Genomic DNA, 22,516 nt, shown 5'->3' with positions numbered 1-22,516 from the left:
TCTGAAATACTGCGGCCATTGCATGCCCTTAAGGAAAAATTTAACGTTAAGGACAGTATTTGTACTACTAGGGGAGACCAGATTTTAACATATGGGGATTGGCAACGCGGAACACCCCAGAGATCATCTTCCACTGCAAGGGCTCCTTCCTTGAGGCCTTCTAAATGCTCAAAGTGACAATTTAAGTCGCCTCCCAAGACTATTTTAAGGTCATTAGGGAGGCTGGCCAGAAAGCCAGTAAGATCATCAAGTGTGGGAGATTCCATGGCCAGCTTGGTGGGTCGGGAGTATACGTTAATTATTGCTAAACTTAAAGCATTGGGCCACCTGAGTATAACACACTGAATATCCTGGGAATGAGTCGGTAGACTCTCCGCATTACACCCAATGTGACTAGCGACCCAGATCGCCAGTCCTCCAGATGGCCTCCCTCTACCTGACCAGGTCGCATTAATTTCAAACACAGCATACCCCACTCTAGATAATGGTTCCCTAGCCCATGTCTCTTGGAAGAGGCAGATGTCGCTATTTGCTATCAGGGAGTCCCAGTCACTCGTGTCAAGTTTATTGACAATGCCAGCGACATTCCAGGAAAGAACCTTTAAGGAGTCGTCAAACGGATCTGAATCACTTCCACCACTTTTGAGCGGAGCGGCATCCGTTGATGGAGTCGTAGGACTGGGCAAGGATATTTCCAGAGTTGGTGGTTCCATCTGGTCTGCTATATGATGTGTTGAGACTTGGAATTTAAACTTATTACTAATACAGCCCGATGGAGTTTTAATTTTAGATAAATCAGTTACTTGACCAAGGGGGTTAATAGATGTCAAGTTCTCCCTTCGAGGGGTACCGTGTTCTTGAGTGGCGCTATCTATTTCGCATCCGACATGCCCCTGACCCTTGAGAAGTCAATCTATCTGTTCAAGGCAGCTGTATCTATTAGGGTGCCAAAAGTTACCAATGTTGGTACTGGGTGCATTACGGGTGGGCCAGACTCTGCGGCCGTCAGCAGCAGGTCCGACCAGGGTCCAACCATAGTCATTATTCAAAATTGGCTTATAAATATTGGGATAAAAAAATGACAGGTGGACCGCTTCAATAGATGAAGACCCTGTGTTCCCAGTCCAATTGCAAATATATGGCACAATTTTAGGATTCCTAAAGTTCACTATTATACAGTCACCAACACATTTCTTATCGGTATAACCGATCCATGGGACTCTTCTTACCATAAGAATTTCTCCCTTAGTATTAGGTGGTAATGGCCTGTGGGTATTTAGCCAACTAGTAACCTTATTATGTAAAGAATCATAAGGTTCCACCACAGTTCCCTCAACCGTGGGTACTCCCTTCAGGACAACAGAATAGTCAGCAGCCTCGGGAGGCAAATTTATCACTTTGCGCCTGTTTTGTTGGCTATCTTGCCTATCTATATAGTTCCTTGCGTCATGTGATAATTTTTCCTGATCAGAACCAGAGGCCGGACCAGATAAGTTCGGCCTGCAGGTAACTCCTGTGACAGGTTGATGGTTACAGGATAGTACGGGAACAGATTTTAACAAAGAAGCTGGCTGCGCATTATCCGTTAAAATAACTGTGGGAGGTGCATTGGACAAGATGTTAGGATTAGATGGTGAATTAGGTAACTTGGAAGTCCCTGTGGGGTGCCCAACTACTGCGTGAGTACCTGCTCTTTGGTCTGTGGCTAGGCCTAATAGTCCCTTACGCAGGTCTATTAGACAAATTTCTATGTTGGCCAAACGGTCTTCTAGAGGAGTGAGGAGTTCCCTCAGTAGGGTACGTAGGCCAGTAAACATACTATCATGCATTCCGGCAACATTTTGTTGGCTAGGTGGATTTTTTGCCGGGGTGTGTTGTTGCAAGGATTCATGTTTACGGGATAGGACCGACCGTTTACCAACTATATCCAGTTTGGTTCCCCTGACCCTAGAGATGGCTTTTGGGGCTTTGGATTTTCCCCCCTTGGTTTTATAAGCCCTTTTATCCGTTTTCGGGATTGCTCCCTCCTTCTCCCCCTGTGTGAGCATGATCGGGTCCTTGGTTTTACTTGTAGTCAAATCAGTAACCACTACCTCAGCAGTGGTGCAAGCTACGGGGCCCTTACAGTTTGGAAGAGATAATATACTAAGCTCTGCATGCTCAGAATTATCACAATCAATAGAGGAGGTAATGGAGCAGTTAGTATCAGATGGATCTGGAAGAACAGTTAACCCGGCTACCCCCCCTATCGAAAGTGTTATAGGGTTTAATGACTTGACGGGAGTAGTAACATTTGCAATGGGTTCCAGGGAGGATCTCCTCACCCAATCTATTTCTTGGGAGATACGTCTTTCAAGAATGGAGATCTCATCCACAAGTAGAGACCCAGCTTTAGCAAAGTACGTGTCCAATGTACCTGTTGATCTTCCCGTCGCCATGGCACTCTTGCTCCTGGTCTCTCTCGTGGTCATAATGTCTCCAGCAGCACTTGGCCTATAGTGGATTACAGACAGGCTGAGGTGCCTCACGCCCTCCCTCGACCGTACTCGAACGGCCTCAAACGGCCCGCTCTTTGCCCGGTCTTCGCCCCGGCTCTTGTCCCGCACGCGTCCCGCTAACGCGCGAGAGCTGTAGTGTGATAATATAGAAGAAGGGGGCGGGGATAGAGGAGGAGTCGGGAAGAGGGCCAGGTGCAGCCGATGTGCAGCGCGCACAGCTCCCTGGTCCTCGCAGTCCCGAGTGCGTGGATGGCAAATGGCAGACTCTCCCCTGTGGCAAGTGGGTTCAGGCAGCGTTGTGTCCTCCAAGATGCAGCGTCCGGTTTGGTAGATGAGCCCCTAGGTCCAACAGCCAGGTAACGGTCCTCGAGCGGCTCCCGCGAAGCGGGGGCCGCGAGTCGTAATAAGCTCTGCGGGGGAGGAGTCGGGAAGAGGGCCAGGTGCAGCCGATGGGCAGCGCGCACAGCTCCCTGGTCCTCGCAGTCCCGAGTGCGTGGATGGCAAATGGCAGACTCTCCCCTGTGGCAAGTGGGTTCAGGCAGCGTTGTGTCCTCCAAGATGCAGCGTCCGGTTTGGTAGATGAGCCCCTAGGTCCAACAGCCAGGTAACGGTCCTCGAGCGGCACCCGCGAAGCGGGGGGCGCGAGTCGTAATAAGCTCTGCGGGGGAGGAGTCGGGAAGAGGGCCAGGTGCAGCCGATGTGCAGCGCGCACAGCTCCCTGGTCCTCGCAGTCCCGAGTGCGTGGATGGCAAATGGCAGACTCTCCCCTGTGGCAAGTGGGTTCAGGCAGCGTTGTGTCCTCCAAGATGCAGCGTCCGGTTTGGTAGATGAGCCCCTAGGTCCAACAGCCAGGTAACGGTCCTCGAGCGGCACCTTCCTGAAGCAGTAAGCAGAGTCCGAGAAAAGGGCAAGCCCTGTATTGGAATTTCCTCTCCATGAACAACTGAGACTGCAGTCCCCCCCCTCACACCTACCATCTGCCACATGGCTGAGCTCATGAAGCACTAATCAGCATTTCTTTGCTAATAGTCAGTCAATATTCTTTATTCGAAATGTAAAAACATTATCATAAAAGTACAGTAAAGTCATATTAAAACATCATAAATGACATAAAAATGTAAAAGGGATAATAATATGTAAAACATAATTTTAGTGTTGAAACAATCCTTACGAAATTCATTCAGTGGGGGGAAAAGATACATGACATAGAAAAGAGCGTTCATCGTCTATCTCTGCATAGAGGCTCTTGTTATTACAATCTTTTTCAGATAAAGGGAGACCACTGCAATAGTTAATGGGCGATCTAGTGCTTTCATTTTAAGATAAGCTGCCCTGCAGGAGCGTAATCCCCAAGATTTAAGCAATGGTTTCAAATGAATAACCCTTTGCAATTGGTAGAACTTACAAAATAAAATGCAATGGATGTTAGATTGCAGTGACAAACCATCACAAGGGCATTTCTCCAAGTTTCGTGACCAGCTATTCTGGTCAGGGAAGGTCAACAGTCTAAAAAAGGTATCCGTACGAAAGCGGGTCACAAGCATACGGGAAAATGGAGAAGGAATTAAAGATAGATATTGTTGCATCCCTTCAACAGTGGTGGAGAGTTGGTACTCCAACACGGTATGCTTAGAATTTTCAGTGAGCCAACGACGATTAGCCAAATGGGTAGCGACTAATCGTTTTAAAGTTACTCTAGGGATATTATTTAGGGTAGAGGGATCATTAAAAAATTCTGGGTGCCCTATGTCTACTGACAAATTTCTGATGTAATTCAACCATTTGAGGCTGTCAGCCTCACTTAAGCTGAGACAGTCCATGATAATTTCCCTGTTAAAGTGTGTTTCGGGGGTGGTCCAAACTTTATGCCATAAAATGATGGGGGCTGATTTTATAGTGTCAGTAATATATGTCAAACCAAGTACCTTGTGCATTACAAAAACAGAAGTACCACGTGGGGTGGCCAGGAGGTAGCGCAAAAATAAATTCTCAGAGCGCTGTATATGAACTGCCGGATCAATTCCCCAAATCCCAGATCCGTATGTTCCAGTCGAAACACACTTAGCACGATAAATCTGTGATAGAGGGTTGATCGGGCGTCCCCCCAGTTTTTTTGAGAAATTAATCAGGGCTCCTATAGCTTTGGAAAATGCGGTTCCTCTAGCTTGGGCAGCAGCCCGCCAGCAGCCCTTCTTCTCAAAAGTAATGCCCAGGTAGGGGAACCTATCGACACTTTCAAGCTTATTACCATTTATAAAAATGGAGCATTGTCTTTTGCCTATTCCTAGGCCACAGGACATGGTAAAAGTTTTTGACGCATTGATTTTTAAGCCTCGCTGTGACATGAACTCAGTGAAATCATTTACTGCTCTTTGAAGGCCCATAATTGCTGCGTCATTTGCATAAAGTAAAATGGGTATGGGTTTCCCATTTATAGTGGGGTAGTCGTGATAGTTTCTGTTAAGTTACGTTCCGACAGAGTTTATGTAGAGAGTGAAGAGTAAGGGGGCTAAAATACATCCCTGCCTAACGCCTCTTTTAATATAAAATCTACCTGAACACTCTCCCTGTCTGCCATATCTTACTCGTGCTGATGCTCCCCTATAGAGCTCCTTAATGAAAGCAAGGATAGGGGGCTCAATACCAGGGGCGGTGGGTGAAATTTGACAGTGGTGGGGCGCAAACGAATTAGCATACAGCACCGTAGCGAGCGAGCGTAGCGAGCGAGCATGAACCCCAAAAGGGGGGTTTGGGGGGGTTACCCCCCCATGAAAATTTTGAAAAAAAAGAAGAAAAATCGTGCATTTCCAAGCAAATTTGAGAAAGCAGGAAAGTTAATAAAGCAATTGTGAAAGTGCAGTTATTACATTAATAGATGGCATAACATAGGTAGCTGCTTATTCAGTATTACCACAGAGCTTCATACATTCTGTCCTATTATGCTCAGGTGCTGAATTCCCTTTCCCTCCCTTTCCCTCGCTCGCTCCTCTTTTCGGTCTCCTTCAGTTCCCTTTCATCTCGCTGGGCCCCTGTAGGTCACTCTCAGTTCCTCTCGCTCACTCTTTTATCCTTCCCATCACTCAGATCTTGGCATTCTTATTTTTGTTTGCCTTCCCCGTAGGTGTTACCCGTCATTTCCAGTTCTTGTCTTTTACATGCAGCTCGCAACCTTTCCTTAATTAATGTTTTCCACTTAACCCTGGCTGTATCATATTTGCCACATAATACATCATCTGCTGTATAATCTAACGATTTCCCCCAAAACAATTTTGTAGCTCAAACGGATCAAACGGATCACAAATTACTAAAAGAAATGTGACTTATGTTGCTGTGAAGTGTAGGGCCCTTCGCAAAGGTTAGTAAAGAAAACAATTGGTCCCAGACACTCCTAATTACACTCAAATTAATACCTGTAGGAGAGTGTAGTATGCAATCAATTCATTCAACCGAAAATATATCATGTAAAGGCACATTCAACAGGGAAAATCTCATAGATAAGAGGCCAACCAAAGTCAAGATTGTACCTTCAGAGGCACCGACGGATGTGGTACGTCTCCTACTTGTTCTGAATTAAGAATTGAACGTCTCACCGGGACCAATGGCAGCATGTGATTAGAAGGTCTCACGCCGCTCCATTTCAGTGGTAACGCATGGTGATTTCTCCCCCACCCTGAAGTCATTTCAGGATATTTTGACAGAGTACAGTCTGGAATTTAATTTCATCACACCACGATCGTGTTCGGGTTCCCTTTCCTTTGTCCTGAGGAAGACCCGCAGCAGAGGAGACTACTTACCCTTTTGCGTCAGGGTTGAAACGTCGACATTTCCCCAGTGAGCCTACACCCAAAAGCTACTCCCCTCCTACTCCAACCACAGATGAAATACCAATGAGGTATCAATGGGTGAGGTGGACTGGCCTCAAGGGTCTTGTGACCTCACTGACAGATTCACAGTTGATATAGGGTGTGGTTCTTTGTATGAAGTGAACTACAGTATGGATTGTGGTGGACAGGCCTTCAAGGTTAAGTCAGACTTGCCACTGTTAGGGTCCACCTGCGGGTGCTAAGACACTGGGCTTCTAAGGTCTATTGGGCCTTCTAAGGTGTAGCTGTCAGGAGGGTGGACTGGTCATGAAGGCTGAACATGGTTCTCCAGTTCCACATTCAGCAGCTCCAGCCAGAGTGCCACATCCTCTCCCACACTGAACACCATACTGCCCCACTGAGAGAAACTCGCACTGCCTTCAGCTACAACTCAATTGTGCTGTGACTAAATTCAAATTATGCACTAGACAACAGTAAAATGCTGCCTGAAAAAAAATGAACACCACCCTGGAAAAAGCAGACACGCCTAGGGAATGCAAGAATAAGCAAAGCATGTAAACTGTAATCAGTAACAACATGGTTACCTTAACGTTTTTAAACTCATTATTCAGAAATCAGTAAGTGATTTTTCCTGAAAAGTTCAGGACATGACGACAGACCTAGGAAGGGACCCGTTTCAATGTCCATTGCTTATATCCTTTCAAAATGTAAGCAGTTTGGTTTAAAAAAAGACCACATGCCCGAACACAGAGCCGCATTTTATAAGCTAAAATAATTAAAACAGTTGAAAACGATCATATTAAACGTTTCTACTCTACCCATCAACCAGGTATTGCAGTGCCTTTAGAAATGGTGACCTTCCCCACCCTGGGAAAACAATGTTGTTCAAAGAAAGAAGATAAAAAGAAAGTAGCGCTTTCACTGGCAAACTCTGTAAAGTGGCGCTAATGTGTGTGGATGTAAATAACAATCAGGCCTGTCTGCTGACCACTCTGTATTGCTTTATTTAGGTATTTAATTATTTTTCCTCTCCGTCCCGAGGTTTTCGGTCAGAAAATGAGGATATTTCCAGCCAAAGAGTTACAGCTTTTTTGGATCCATTTCACAGGGAAACAAATAAAGAAAAGGAGAGGCAAGAGAGAGTAGGTAAGAGCTGTCTTTTGAAATCAGCATGTAAGCAGGAGCGAGACAGAGACAGTAAGAGATGGAGGAATAAAGAGAGGAGGGCAGCTGCCAGAGGCAGGTCAGGAGTAGTGGACACCGTCCTTGCCATGAAGGAAAAGACACAGCGTTTTTTTTCCCTTCTCAGCCCTTCCCAGAACGGCTGAGCCTTACTGCAGCATACAAAAGGCAGAGTGCGGGTGGCCTCTTTGACTCCAGGCAGGTCAAGTGCAGGGCCATTAAGTAGCGCTTTCGCGCGCTAATGGCCCTGCGAATAACAGAAGGAAGAGGGGAAATTCTTTTGTCCTCTCGTCCCCCCCCACCCTTGTCCCCCGTGTCCCCCCACTCCAAAATCTGGGGGGGATATATCCCCCGCGTCCCCCACACTTCCTACGCCCATGTTCATCACACGTTTAATCAGGTTATCACCGACACTACAGAAGCTGACATTTGTTGTAAGACTGACTACTAATTCAATTAATAGAATAACTTACCAGGCGCATCTCCTGACCTCCGGTCCCGCGTCGCCTCACGTCCGCTCTGCAACGTGGTGGTGGAGGTAACTTCTCCCCGCTCTTCTTGTTTGCCAATTAGGAGACTGGGGGGCCGGGCAGCTCAACTCGGTCCTGACATTTGATAGGGCATGGGGCGACTTTGCGCAAAACGCATCACCGCCCGAGCAGGACCCTATCTTTAAACTCCTACACTACACAGGGCATGCGCAGCAAACCTAATGGTTTGTGAATGTGAGTGAGGGGCGAAGCTCCTCACTCGCATGCGCAGACCATCTTCGGAACTCCTGCTGTCTCTGCCTGCGTGCGCTGGCTGTGCGTGACATGCGCACTATCACCAATGAAGCGCACAGGCAGGCCCGGAAATGGGAAATGTAAACAAAACATTTATTTTAATTACGGCAGCCGCGGGTCCAGGGCTGGTGGGGCTACGCCCCTACGCCCCAATGGACGCACCGCGGCTGCTCAATACCAATCTCGACAAGGGATTCCCAGAGAAGCTCGTGATTGACGCAGTCAAATGCGGAGCTAAGGTCTACGAAGGTGACAAAGAGATTCCCCTTTTTTGCTTGGGTATATTTGGCAATAATAAGGGTCAAGTTCAAGCCTTGCTCAATAGTGCCTCTACCTTGTCTAAAACCGTATTGTAATTTTGAGATTATGTCATGTTCACCCAACCAATCCTGAATCCGGTTTAAAATAATACGCCCTGCGACTTTCATAAGAGAGTCAAGCAGTGAAATTGGGCGATAATTAGAAGGGTTGTTCCTATCACCTTTTTTAAAAATCGGCACAACAACCGCTTCAGGCCAAGTGTCAATAAAACCTATTTTATTTAAAGAATTTAGGACATTTGTAAGTAAAGGAGCCCACAGGTCCAGCTGTAATTTAAAAACATCAATAGGTACACAGTCAGGGCCTGGGGCTTTCCCAGAGGGACTTTCTTTCAGGGCCATAAGTAACTCAGCACAATCAAAAGTGAGATCTAAAGGAAAAAAAGTAGGGTCATTCAGATCTTTATGATGGTTATGGTAAAGATCCAGGCTATCTATGGGCGCTGTATTGTCTATTGTATCGTATAGAGTGCCAAAATGGCTGACCCAAGTTTCAGGAGTTATAGCCATCTCCATCTTCGCAGACCGTGTACTTTGCAGGAATGGGGCATTAAGCGCTTTCCAAAAAGCAGTGTTGTCCCTGCTATTGGAAGCTTCCTGTAAGGTTAGCCAGGCCTCTGCTTTTAGCTGTTTAGTTCTTGCCGCCCGTACTTCACGGTATTTTTGTCTGGCCTGCCGTATTTCCAGCTGATTTCTGGGTTTGGTTCTTAAGGTAGTTTTTAAGTGTTTCAAGGCTTTTGAGCAGAACCTGTCAAACCAACCCATGCTGCCTTGTGAGGTTCTCCTCGGTGCTCTCGCAAGAGAATTCTTAATCTCCGCCGAGATAACAGAAAAAGCCTGACTAATTGCCTGAGGGGTCTCTGAGATGGACAGGCATGTCTGTATATGCTCATATGTATTCTTAATCAGGGAATTAAGAAACACTGAGGGGACTACTTTGTCCCATTTAAGGTAGAGCCCCATCGAGGTTCCCAGGGTGAGTGGCGGTGTATGAAACGAGTTTACCCTTAGATCATCATCAGAGGTTGTGGTTAGTTTTAGAGCCACCGCCAGTGGGTAGTGGTCACTGATGGGACACTCCAGTGTCTCCCAATTTGATATAATCTCTGGGTACCTGGATGATATCAAGGTATAATCGATTATAGAGTTACATCCTCTCCCATTAAAGGTAGGTTTAAAACACTTTGGTGGATCACACATCTCATTCATAAAGGATAAGTTGAAATAGGATGTTATGCCGTTTAAAAGGTCACCCAATTTAGAGTGTGGAAAATGCGAAGTGGTAACACCTCTAATAGAATCTAAACCACAGGTACCTCCGTTGCTCAGTGAGCACAAGGAGCTGTTAAAATCGCCTACCCACATAAGCAGCATATCGGTTTGAAGGTGGGACTCAACTTTAATTAATTCTTCCATTAAGCCATTAAGGACCCGGTCATGATGGGAACTGGAAATGTTATTATAAACATTTACCAAAATAACGTCCTTACAGCAACTGCCTTTTAGGGAAATAATCTGGTAGTTTTCCGTCCCAGTAAAATTAGTATATGATATTCCGGATTCTACGGATATATAAGTCACTAATCCACCCCTATTCCTGCCATATGAGCTAGGCAGTGCTGGAGTATGTAGGGTCTTATATCCTAAGAGGTGGAGTTCATTAGTATTCCATGTTTTCTGCAAGCAGATAACACTGAAAGGGGAAACAACTTGAACCCATAAGGGGTTTGTCAGCTTGTCGAGGAGACCTGCCACGTTCCAAGACAAGAAGCGTTTGACCAATGGACTTTTTTTAGTGGCGGTATTACTGCTCGTAGTGGCCGTGGGGTACTCAGGAATATCCAGTGACTGGCAAGTAGCCAAAGAAACTAGGGAGCATGGAGAATCATCAGTCTGGTGTTGGATCAGAGATGGGTTAGATGTTAAACCATCATTGACTGAACTATGCTCAAGGTTTAAAAAAGGCAAGTCAGTGGATATTTTTGTCTTGGTTTCGAGCTTACGGAAACTCGTGAGGTTGATCTTGTGGGGTAAGGAATCAATATCTAGGGAAGAAGGACTCCAGGTGACAGTTTTACTAGTCTCATTATCCGCGTTTGGAAGTCAATCTAATTCATCCAGGCCCGAAAGGATGGCATATCTGTTTGAGGTTGGAAGGGACGGATAAAGAGGTTCTACATTGGCCATGAGTAATGGATATGGTTTGGGTGGGTTTAGCAAGAGAGAGCAAGGGTAAAAATAACTTAGGGCATGTGTCGAAATGCCTGCACCATTGGATGGAGTATACCAGTCTATAATATGGCGCTGAGCCCTACGGTCTCTAAAATTTATAATAATCGCATCTCCTTTAATGTCCTTTGGTCTATAACCCACCCAACCCAGTCTTCTTACATGAAGTATTTCACCGTTGATGTCATTGGGAAGTAGCCTATTTTTACTCAGCCAATGGACCACCTTGTTTTTAAGCTCCTGATGTCCCTCTGTTTTACCCATAATCAGTTCAGGAACGCCTGTGAGTATCACCACATATGGGGCTGCTTCTGGGGGCAGATCAATATGATCAGTCTTTCCTTCCTTACCAAGCTCGGGTGACTGTGTGTTACCATTATCGTGGTAGGAAGCTACCAGTCTATGCGTTTGCTTAATTCTGGAATATTTTTTGCCAGGGGCACAATTCTCCAATGTGTGCGTGGCGGCGGGAAGATTTGCCATTCTAGGAGATGATATTGGCTGACTATCATTTTGCTCTGATGAGATATGCCCAGTGTTTAAAGAATGAATGGGATTTTTTAAGAGGCTGATGTTTGAGTCCTTGTTAGATACAGTGAGTAAGGCAATAGATGTTTCCAGGGACGTTAGTTGAATAGCAATATTTTTGATTCTCTCCACTAATGGCGAAAGTAACGATTTTACCAAGTGCTTAATGTCAGTTAATAGGTTAGGAGAATGTAACATACATGGCTGAGGGTATTCTTGCAGAGGTTCTGCAGATATTGAGGTCACCTTAGTTTGAGAAATCGACTTGGGGCGAGGTGAATGGGAAATTTTCCTCAGTTTTGTTGTTTGCACTGTTGGATTAGTGTATTTTTTGACAATGGTAGGTTTACTCCTGGAGCCCTTTTTCTTAGTTTTCCTCACGCTTTTAATTGGAGTCTGATCCTCAATTGAATTATCAGTTATGTATTGAGTGTCTGAGGTATGCCTAGTGTTAACCTTGGCAGCAAGAGATGTATCAATTGTATCATGGGGCTGCAAAGTAGCGTCCGTATCAGGTGCAGAGTCCATAGCTGGGATATTAATCGTTGGGGGTGATGGAGCATTCTCCATAAGGCCTAAAGATGAACGTTTCTGGAAGAATGGATCCAGGGACAAACGGCGTTCGGTTATGGCTATCTCCTGCTCTAACACATTAGTAGCCCTAGTAATGAAATTGTCCAAGGTCCCCCTGACTGAGCCCCCCACCACGGTTTTCCTAGTTTGGGTTAGGCGGGTAGTCATGGTTTAGCAGTAATAAGCAAAACAAAGTCACGCTATAGGGTAGTACAATACAGCAAAATGTCAGCACTGTAACAGACGAGTCTTACTTAAATATTTCAGGGCCAACGGACAAGGGAAATAGCCCGGCCCGGCCTGTGTCGGCCCTGGACGGCCGTAGACGGCCCGCCCTTTGCCCGGGCTTGGCCCAGCGCCGCCCGCGACGCGGGGGGCGGGATCAGTTAAGTAGCGCCTTCGGGCAAGCAAAATGCGTTGGTTCCGCTTCCGTGTCACAGGGGATCCTGGGTATTGTGGTCCCGTCGAGCGCTCCCCCCACACAGCGGTCGCGATGTCGGGCGACGGCGGGAGGGAGACGAGGAAGCCAGCAAGAGAGCCGGTAGCCACACAGGTAGGCAGCAGGGATCAAACAGACGTGGACAAATCCTGGAAACAGCCCCCGCTCTGCCGGGGGCGGGATCAGTTAAGTAGCGCCTCCGGGCGCGCAAAATGCGTTGGTTCCGCTTCCGTGTCACAGGGGATCCTGGGTATTGTGGTCCCGTCGAGCGCTCCCCCCACACAGTGGTCGCGATGTCGGGCGACGGCGGGAGGGAGACACGGAAGCCAGCAAGAGAGCCGGTAGCCACACAGGTAGGCAGCAGGGATCACACAGACATGGACAAATCCTGGAAACAGCCCCCGCTCTGCCGGGGGCGGGATCAGTTAAGTAGCACCTCCGGGCGCGCAAAATGCGTTGGTTCCGCTTCCGTGTCACAGGGGATCCTGGGTATTGTGGTCCCGTCGAGCGCTCCCCCCACACAGCGGTCGCGATGTCGGGCGACGGCGGGAGGGAGACGCGGAAGCCAGCAAGAGAGCCGGTAGCCACACAGGTAGGCAGCAGGGATCAAACAGACATGGACAAATCCTGGAAACAGCCCCCGCTCTGCCGGGGGCGGGATCAGTTAAGTAGCACCTCCGGGCGCGCAAAATGCGTTGGTTCCGCTTCCGTGTCACAGGGGATCCTGGGTATTGTGGTCCCGTCGAGCGCTCCCCCCACACAGCGGTCGCGATGTCGGGCGACGGCGGGAGGGAGACGCGGAAGCCAGCAAGAGAGCCGGTAGCCACACAGGTAGGCAGCAGGGATCAAACAGACGTGGACAAATCCTGGAAACAGCCCCCTCTCTGCCGGGGGCGGGATCAGTTAAGTAGCGCCTCCGGGCGCGCAAAATGCATTGGTTCCGCTTCCGTGTCACAGGGGATCCTGGGTATTGTGGTCCCGTCGAGCGCTCCCCCCACACAGCGGTCGCGATGTCGGGCGACGGCGGGAGGGAGACGCGGAAGCCAGCAAGAGAGCCGGTAGCCACACAGGTAGGCAGCAGGGATCAAACAGACGTGGACAAATCCTGGAAACAGCCCCCGCTCTGCCGGGGGTGGGATCAGTTAAGTAGCGCCTCCGGGCGCGCAAAATGCGTTGGTTCCGCTTCCGTGTCACAGGGGATCCTGGGTATTGTGGTCCCGTCGAGCGCTCCCCCCACACAGCGGTCGCGATGTCGGGCAACGGCGGGAGGGAGACGCGGAAGCCAGCAAGAGAGCCGGTAGCCACACAGGTAGGCAGCAGGGATCAAACAGACATGGCCAAATCCTGGAAACAGCCCCCTGCTAATAAGTTTCTCAAGGATGGAAACTGGAGCCCTGTCTCCATCCATCTCACTTCAGTGTGTCGGTCTCCACCCTTCAGCCACAGGAGGCAGGCAATACACTTCCACTTGCCTGGGGGAGGCTGACCCAGTCCTCCATCTAGTGCCATGCTAAACCAGGGGCATCCAAAATGGATGTCCCTTGCCCCCTGTACTCCGCCTCACACAGCACGCAGAGTGGTACAAGCATACATGTCCTACACATGCACTTGACATGTACACATGAAAGGTGGATATGGGTTTCAAAATACAGCTGAACATAACAGTAGTCAGTTGACAGCACTCATCCTGATGGAGAGAAACACATTAAGAAGCAAAATATGGCATGCCTCCACACCCCTTGGCGTGATTACACCCAGGGCATGGGCAGTAGACATTACCTGCTATTAAGGGATGCTTGCTGTGTCCCTCCAGATCACGACAGATCCGGGACCTCACATTCCCAGGTACAGTCCTAGGCCTCTGCACACATGCTAGATCAGTGTGACGCCAGGGCAAAATAAAGTGAGCATGCTAGTTTCATTAGCAGTCAGGTATGTGAGGGAGGGATACACACACATCTACCAAGAACGGGACATTTCAATTCCATCAACAGGTAAGAATTTAATGAACATTCTGAAATTAGTGTGGTCTTTTTTCAGTTTTATTTAGCGTGATCTAACCTCAGGGTATTGGAGGCTTTACATGAGCACCACCGGTTACATTACACATCCTGTGATTTCCCCAGAATCGTAGGATGTTGAGCCGACTCAGACACTCAATCTGGTTCTCCAGTTCCAAAGTTGGCAGCTCTGGCTGGATGCCACATCCTCTTCAGTACCTGTAACTAACTGTGCCTGTAAAAACATTGAAATCTAAGCCCAAGTGTATAATGACGCTGACTAGCAGTCCAGACTAAAGTGTTCAGAAAACGATTGACACAGCCAAGCATCAATTGGATGAAAACCATGAAAATAATGTAGAGCTACAAATATCGCGTGGCTATTGGTACAGTTAAAAATAACAACGCACGTAATCAATTCGGGATAATAAGTTCGCCCGGCGATAGGAAAGCCCTGTTTATTCCAAAGGGGAAAACACTGCTCCATACACGGCGCTGGGGCCTCTCGTGACGAAGAGAAGTCTGATTCCGGGAGCGGCCGCTGTTGTGGAGAAGGCGAAGGCTGAGATCATGGCGGCCTATCCCCAGCGGAGCGCGGTTTATCTCGGATTCCTGCGCACATACGTTTCCTCGCCCCGTGGCTCCTCAGGCCGGGCTTCCGCCAGCGAGGGCAAGACCAGCCCGGCTTCCTTTCTCAGACACTCGCCGCTTTCTGTCTCTCGATCTCCGCGCAGCGCGAGGACAAAGGCAGCCTTTCAGGCTCGGGCCCCGTCATCCTGGAGGAAACAGCTGCTCTCCGTGCCATGGGCGTCGGTGGATATCTCTACGTAGGGCCAGTTCCGAGCACTGCGGAGCTCCGGCCTTTATCCACTAACCTGTCATTGACCTGTGACGGCCTGCAAGGCACGGATACTAACCGGTCCCTGACCTATAGCCCCGGAACATGGATCCTGCCTGACCTGTCACTGAACTGTGGCTGCCAAGCTAGGCCTTAGTCCGTCCTTGATTGCCACTGACCAGGAGCATAAAGCACGACTAACTGTGACACTGACCTGCGACTGTAGAGCATCCTACATGTCAACCCTCCTGATGGGAACCTACTGATTTCAAGGCTAGTCAACCCTCCCGATTCCTACATGCATAAACCCGGGCTTCAGCAGACAGGGACTGGTGTGATTCGGAGTATGCCCTGCCAGTAACCTGCTCCTGGCGGCCAGTGCTCAACATGTGCCTGCCATAGGGCTTTCTCTGTGCTCCTGACAAGGAGGGAAAAAAAATGTATGTTTGCATTTCAGTTATCCGATCCTGCAGCAGGACACTTGCAAGTGCCATACATGCAAATAGACAAGATTTAGGCCTTTGTAGAAGACAATGGCGAAAAATACATTCTCCCGACTATTTTCCTAAAATCTCTCACTTCCTTCTTCTAAAATCTTGGCATGTATGGAGAATGGATCCAAACCTGTCACTGACCTGCAACTGCATGGATCCTAACTTGTCAATAACCTGCGGCTGCAAGGCATGGATCCTGACCTGTCACTGACCTGCGGCTGCATAGCATGGATCCTGACCTGTCACTGACTTGCGGGTGCAGAGCATGGATCCAAACCTGTCACTGACCTGCAACTGCATGGATCCTAAACTGTCACTGACCTGCGACTGCAGAGCTTGGATCCTAACCTGTCACTCATCTGCGGCTGCAAGGCATGGATTGTGACCGGTCACTGATCTGTGCCTCCAGGGCATGGATCCTAACCTCTCACTGACCTGCGCCTCCAGTGTATGGATCCTAACCTGTCACTGACTGGTGCCTGCAGATCATGGATCGTAACCTGTCACTGACTTGTGGCTGCGTATCTTGGATTCTAACCCGTCACTGGCCTGCGGCTGCAGAGCATGGATCCTAACCTGTCACTGACCCACAGCTAGAGGGGACGGATCATGATCTGCGGCTGCAAGGCATGGATTGTAACCTATCACTAACCCGTGGCTGCAGAGCACAGAACCAAAGATCCTGCCATGTCAATGACCTACAGCTGCAGAGCATGGATCCTAACCATTCACTAACCTTCGGCTGCAGAGCATGCATGGATCCTAACCTGTCGCTCACCTGTGACTGCAGAGCATGGATCCTAACTTGCAGTGGATCTGCGGCTGCCGAGCAGGGACTTTTTTACTGTGTAGAAGTCCTAAGTTACCTGTCACCAGCGGCTGCAAAGCATGGCTCCAAATATAACCCTGACATGCCAAGCATGGGACCTAGCCTGCTACTAACCTACTGCTGGATAGCATGCCACGAATCTGCATCTTGATGGGGATACAAAGCTAGGTTTATATCGCTCCACTGACCAGTGGCTGCAAAGCATGGCTCCTAACCTGCCATTATGCGCGGCTGCAGAGAATGGCTCCTAACCTGCTGCTGACCTGCAGCTGCAAAATATCGCTTCAATCTGCCACTGACCTGTGGCCATGATCGCTTATAATTTGTCGCAGTCCTGTCGGCAAACAGCCCGTGCCAATGGAAAACTGGAAAGCCGTGAGCGGCTCAGTAGAATGCCTCTAGTGGCCTGACTGATTCTTTTGCTTGCAGCCCTGCCTACCCTGATCATGGGCTTTGCAGAAGACCTGTGAGGGCCAGCATTTGTTTACAGTGTGATTTGGCAGAAGGAACCGTAGCTCAAAAGGTGACATATACAAGGCAGCTTTAGAATCCTATTTTTACCTTTACAGATGTTAATACAAATAATTGACCCTAAAGCTTTTAGTGCAGCTGACTAATCGAGCATAAGCCACTTTTAGATATCGTTCAGTACGCCCCTAACTGGTGCTACACTAGGCCAACTGCTTCCCTATCCAGCAGCCACAAGAGTGTACCCGACTGCAACAGTCCCCTCAGAAATGTCCTAACCTTCGTAGTGGCATTGAAACAGCAAATGTCATTTTGCCAAAAGCTTCACAAATCTTTGCAGCAGAGCTGGCAGCGAGCATGAGCCTTTATATGAGCTGCCACTGACCGGTGCCTGCAAAACATTGGCTTCAATCCATACATCTGTCCTAACTTGCTCCTGACCTGAAGCTGCAATGCATGGCTCTTTGTCCTATGACAATAAGACTTATGTTGGTTGAATAACAGATTCAGGAGGATATATATCTGGGGCCCATTTGAGATAAGTTGTTAGGAAATGTACTGTTTATGGCTTTCTAAACAAGAATTCGTTTTTTGTTGAATGCACATTTTATTGCTGTCAGCCAATCAATTTGGTGATGATATTGAGGCGTTTGGTATGCTTGGGTAGACCACAGATGGCCCCAATGGTAAAGTCTAGAAGTTTAGCTAAAAGTAGGAAAGAGAATAGAGGGAGGACAGGTAGTAGACTATTGTAGTAGTTTAAATTTGTGAGAGCAATTATTGAGAGTAGTGTTTCCTACATGCAAAAAAGAGAGGTAGGGGCATTTTTTCAAGTAGATGGTGGCTCTTGCACCTATTGTAGGTAAGAATCATGGAATCTGCATGTATTACTATTTCTTAAGGCAAGCCTAACCGGAAACATTCCATACATGAAATGTACACAATCTTACACATTTTGAATTGCACAATTACCTTATATTTCTCATATTTACATTTACCTCACATTTTTAGGTATTTGGAGATCAAGTGATTTGCCCAGAATTACATTATTCTGCCTCTAGTGTTGAAGCCTCGATTAGTAGGGTATCCTCTAATTAAATTTGGGCGACTCCTGTGACCAGAGCACATTAGACCTTTGGGAAATCAATATAAAAATTAATGGCTTATTGTGAAATGATTGAGGATGAAAAGCAACACTGTGTGAATATGATGCAAATAAAGACGTTAGATGATCAGGCCCTTGTGGACATTCTGCAATGGGCAGATTCATCCAATATGGACACCAAAAGCACTTATTTTTGTCTGGGACAGTTGCTAAATTCCATCCAGCAAATGCTTGAAACAAACCCCTCCTCTTCTTTCTCTCTAGTGATCAAAGACAGTTGCTCATCCGCCATGATGTAGGGATGTAGGTAGGTGTTCAAGTACTTGGAGGATCTACTGAGCGGGTGGATTTGTTTCTTGAATAATGGAATGTCTATATGAGGTCACGCCAAGCAACAGAGCCCTCTGGTCACTGCATTTCATTGATGCCAGTGCAGTGCCGACAACAAGCACACAGGAATGGTGATTAACATGTCTCCCTCTCGCTTCTGGCACGCACCCCAAGACAATGACTGATATCATAAAGTGCATGGGGAGGGCAGAGTATTAACACCCCCCTCTAGATCTCCATTACATTCCAATATCAGTCCCACCTCAGAGAATCAGAAGCAGTGTCTCTTTTAAACTAGATTTTTTAAATATTGTTTTTAGGAGAGGGGTTATTTTTCCCTGTTGATATTGATGGATTCTACCAGTTCCATTTAAGGAAGCACAGTGTACTTTTTAGAACTGTATGTCTAAGAGAGGTATTTGCACTCAAGCACTTTAAGTATGTAGTATGCAATAAGCAAATGAAGAGATGGAGAACCTTTGTACACAAGCTTAAACGTTTCTTCTTATGGCACTTTATAGTTTTAGGATTGGGGATAGCCCTCATGTTAACTTTAAGGGAATGTTTCAGAGGTGTTTTAAGGGGTATAGTGCACTTTAGGGAATTATATGCTATAGGGGAAGTACTTAGAACTAAGGAGAGGGGCAAGTGGGGCTATGCGCACTGAATTTGCATTTATAGGGAAATAGTTGTATACACCTGCCTGCCTAGAAAGAGATGCAGAAATTTTGAGATTATACACGGGCACGTCTGCCCCATATATTCCTCAGACCATTCAGGATTCTACTGTGCTGCAGCTTTTTGTCTCTTGATGTCGTAACCTTAAATTTGGAAGGAATGAGACCACACCATGATCACTTAAAAGTGATCTATTTCAATGCCAATAGCCTGAATAATAAGCATAAAGCTTGAGCAATTGAAGATTGACTAAAAGGACATTCCCCAGATATGATAGTCCTTCAGAAAACGCATTTTACAGAAAAGAGGGAATATGTTTAAGCAATGGGCGTGGTATGAATGTGTCAAGTGGTAAGGCAGCTCATAGGGGCTTGCAATATACATAATTAGACTTCTCCCATTTCACATTAGCTCCTCCCAAATAGATGAAGCAGGGTGGTGGCCTTTGGTTAGTGGCTTAAGTAACAACATTAGAATAACTGTAGCCACAAATTATGCTATGATTTTAGATGATCCAGCCCCGTTGGTAGAGCCGTGCCAGTCATTGTTAACTATTTGTCGGAAATTGATTCTGGGTGGAAATTTTAATTTTCTTTTAAATCCAGAATTAGACTCTGTGTCAGATACCCGCAAACAGAACAAGCCCCTAATGGCCATCTCATAATATATGAAGATTCTGAATTTGGTGGATCTATGGCAAAAAAAAATCCCAGCCAGATGTGGATACTCTTGTTTCTCGTAAAGGTATAAATCTGCAGCAAGACGATTATTTTCTATCCTCATCCGATCATAGGCATAGTGCAAATGACTTTTCAGATCATTTTTTGGTCGAGAATAAAGTAACAGGGATTAGGTTAGATAGACCCACAGTGAGATGGACTTTCAGTAAAGTGAAGCTGGAGGATGAAGTCTGGTGCAATGAGATACAGAATGAGATTGTAAATTACTTTAAATTAAATACGAATACTGCCAGTGTGGTAAATGTGTGGGAAGCATTTAAAGAAACCCTCCGCACTTGCATAATCTCTAGAGGAATTAGGGAACAAAGGTGCCTAGCAGAGAGCAGGGTAAGGTTAGAATCTGCGTTGTGTCAGGCTAATAAGGTATTTTTAAGAACCCTGCTATATTCATGTTTTTTAAATATCTGGGTTGGCTTTCGTTCATGTCAAAATTTGATCCCAGCATCCACAATTTACAACATATTTACAAAGATTTCCTTTCTTGCATCATGTTGTAGCACATGCCTTTCATGCTTGCTTTCCATGACCCCTCACATGAGCCCTGTGGCTCAGTTCACTACTTCATCAGTGAATTACACAATGTCTTTATTCCCTTCTGCACCCCTGTTTTCTCTTGTAAGTTTTTGATGCAGCTGATGTGCATTTTTCATCCTTTGGGATCTTCATACTCTCTATGAAGTCATACATGCATTATCATTTTATGATTCAATCTCCTGCTATCATCTCATGGTTATTTACTTGGCTAGCTCCAGCTTCAAAGTCACGCAATAGTCAATACATATCAATTTAATAGGGAACTGATTGAGCTTCTGATGACTCGTCATTTTGGGGGCCCAGCTGAACAATAGGTTTAAATGCTGACATTATTTGACATTTCTGAGTGATGTGTGCTCCAGCTTCTCTGATGGAACTCTTACATTTACAGCATGTCTGGAAATTGGCTGCTGTGTATGGTTAAAAAATATTTTAATGTCATTGCCAAGCCTGTTCCTTTTACTGTTATATAGTAATGCCTACCATAGTGATTCTTTCTGTTTTGCTAAGTGTTCCGACATTGTGCTGCATCCTTTTATCCTGTGCACTTAAGGAAGTCAAGGTGGCGTTTCCTATCCCCGATCACCATGACGATCTGTAACTCTAACTATAGCAAATTCTGTAAAGCAAACTATCTTTTTTACTGCACCACTTTCCCTCCATCATTTTACTGCATCATGCATTATCCTTTTTCAAGAGCAACTTTTTTCCTTTCACTTGCCTACTGGGGGGGGGGGGGGGGAGGAGGGGGAGGCATTGTACGCGTCACATATTTTCCTTCCCTCTCGCCCATTTTAGTCATCATGCTTTCTTTCCCTATTAGCACCTCTTTACACTGTTTGTCTAGGTGTGTGTGAACTTGGCGAACTTGACTCTCTCAGCTTCAGAATTTTTTAAGACTTCTGCAGCTAAAGGTCTCCAAAGGTTGGCAATATGTTTTTTAAATGGGTGCAAAATCCTGCACAAAGTAAAGTTAGTGGCATAAGAAGCTTCAAAATCGATTTTAGGGGATAATTCTCAATTTTCTGTGGTCAATCACACCTGCAAGTGAGGTTGCAAAGTTAACACCCTTCGCTATGTGTGACAATGTCAACTTTGTACAGCTCTATCACACATCCTATAATCTGTTTTCTTTACTCTCTACTTTGTCTCATTTTTTGGGTGGAGATCATGAATGCACTTTCTGAACACTTCCTAGAACCTCTGATAACTATTTACTTCTGCATCCCGTAATTTGAGTTCCTTTATCAAGGGATGGCACACATGACCTCTACTCCCAAATTTGTTAATGTTGAGTTTTCCTTCTTTTGTTGTTCTGTGTATGGTGTTGGGCTGCCCTCTTTCCAGCATGAATGCTACTGCATCAACAAATGTTAGTAATTTATCTTGTTTTTTAACTTTTTAAAGAAAAGTTTTACTAGATTTAAAACGCAATTGTCTGTCCACTCCTTATAAAGTTCCTCCTCTTGTTGCCAAGTCAAAGCCTTATCCTGAGACTTTCTTTGCATTTGACTACTTATGGATCTTGCTCTGCTTTACATTACGGGGCATATTTACAAGCACCTATCGCCACCACGTCACTTTCAGCGATATGTGCTTCGATATGTGCTTCGCCTTATTTACAAGGTAGCGGTAAGCCACTTAACGTGGCTTACCGCTACCTTGTGAATAAGACTTCCTTTCATGCAAAACTTATCCTGAAAGTGGTGGGCAATGGGTGTTACCAGGGCCGGCTTTAGCACTGGTAGTGCCCTGTGCGACAATGTTTGTTGGCGCCCCCCCAATGACCACATCTACCACTGATTCCCTTACTACCACCATTTAACACTGCTCCTCAAGTCTCTATAACCACTCTCTCTCAGACTGATTTAGTTTTATAGCGCTAGTTATATCAGAGTAGGGTGTCAGAGTGCTTTAAATCACACACACACACACAATGGCACAGAGACAATCATACATGTGTAAATCAGTGTATAGATATGATACGTAAGACAGAGGACTACAAGGTGCAGGAGCCACATGTCATCTATACTGGTAGGCAGTATAGTGTAAGAGTCCTTGGTCTGGAAAGCACAAATTAAGAATTTAAAACATAATATCATTGGTAGGGGTTCTCTTTAAT

Source organism: Triturus cristatus, chromosome 1_2 (assembly GCF_964204655.1).
Source record: "Triturus cristatus chromosome 1_2, aTriCri1.1, whole genome shotgun sequence".
Classification (NCBI taxonomy): Eukaryota; Metazoa; Chordata; class Amphibia; order Caudata; family Salamandridae; genus Triturus; species Triturus cristatus.
This window is presented reverse-complemented; position numbering follows the sequence as displayed.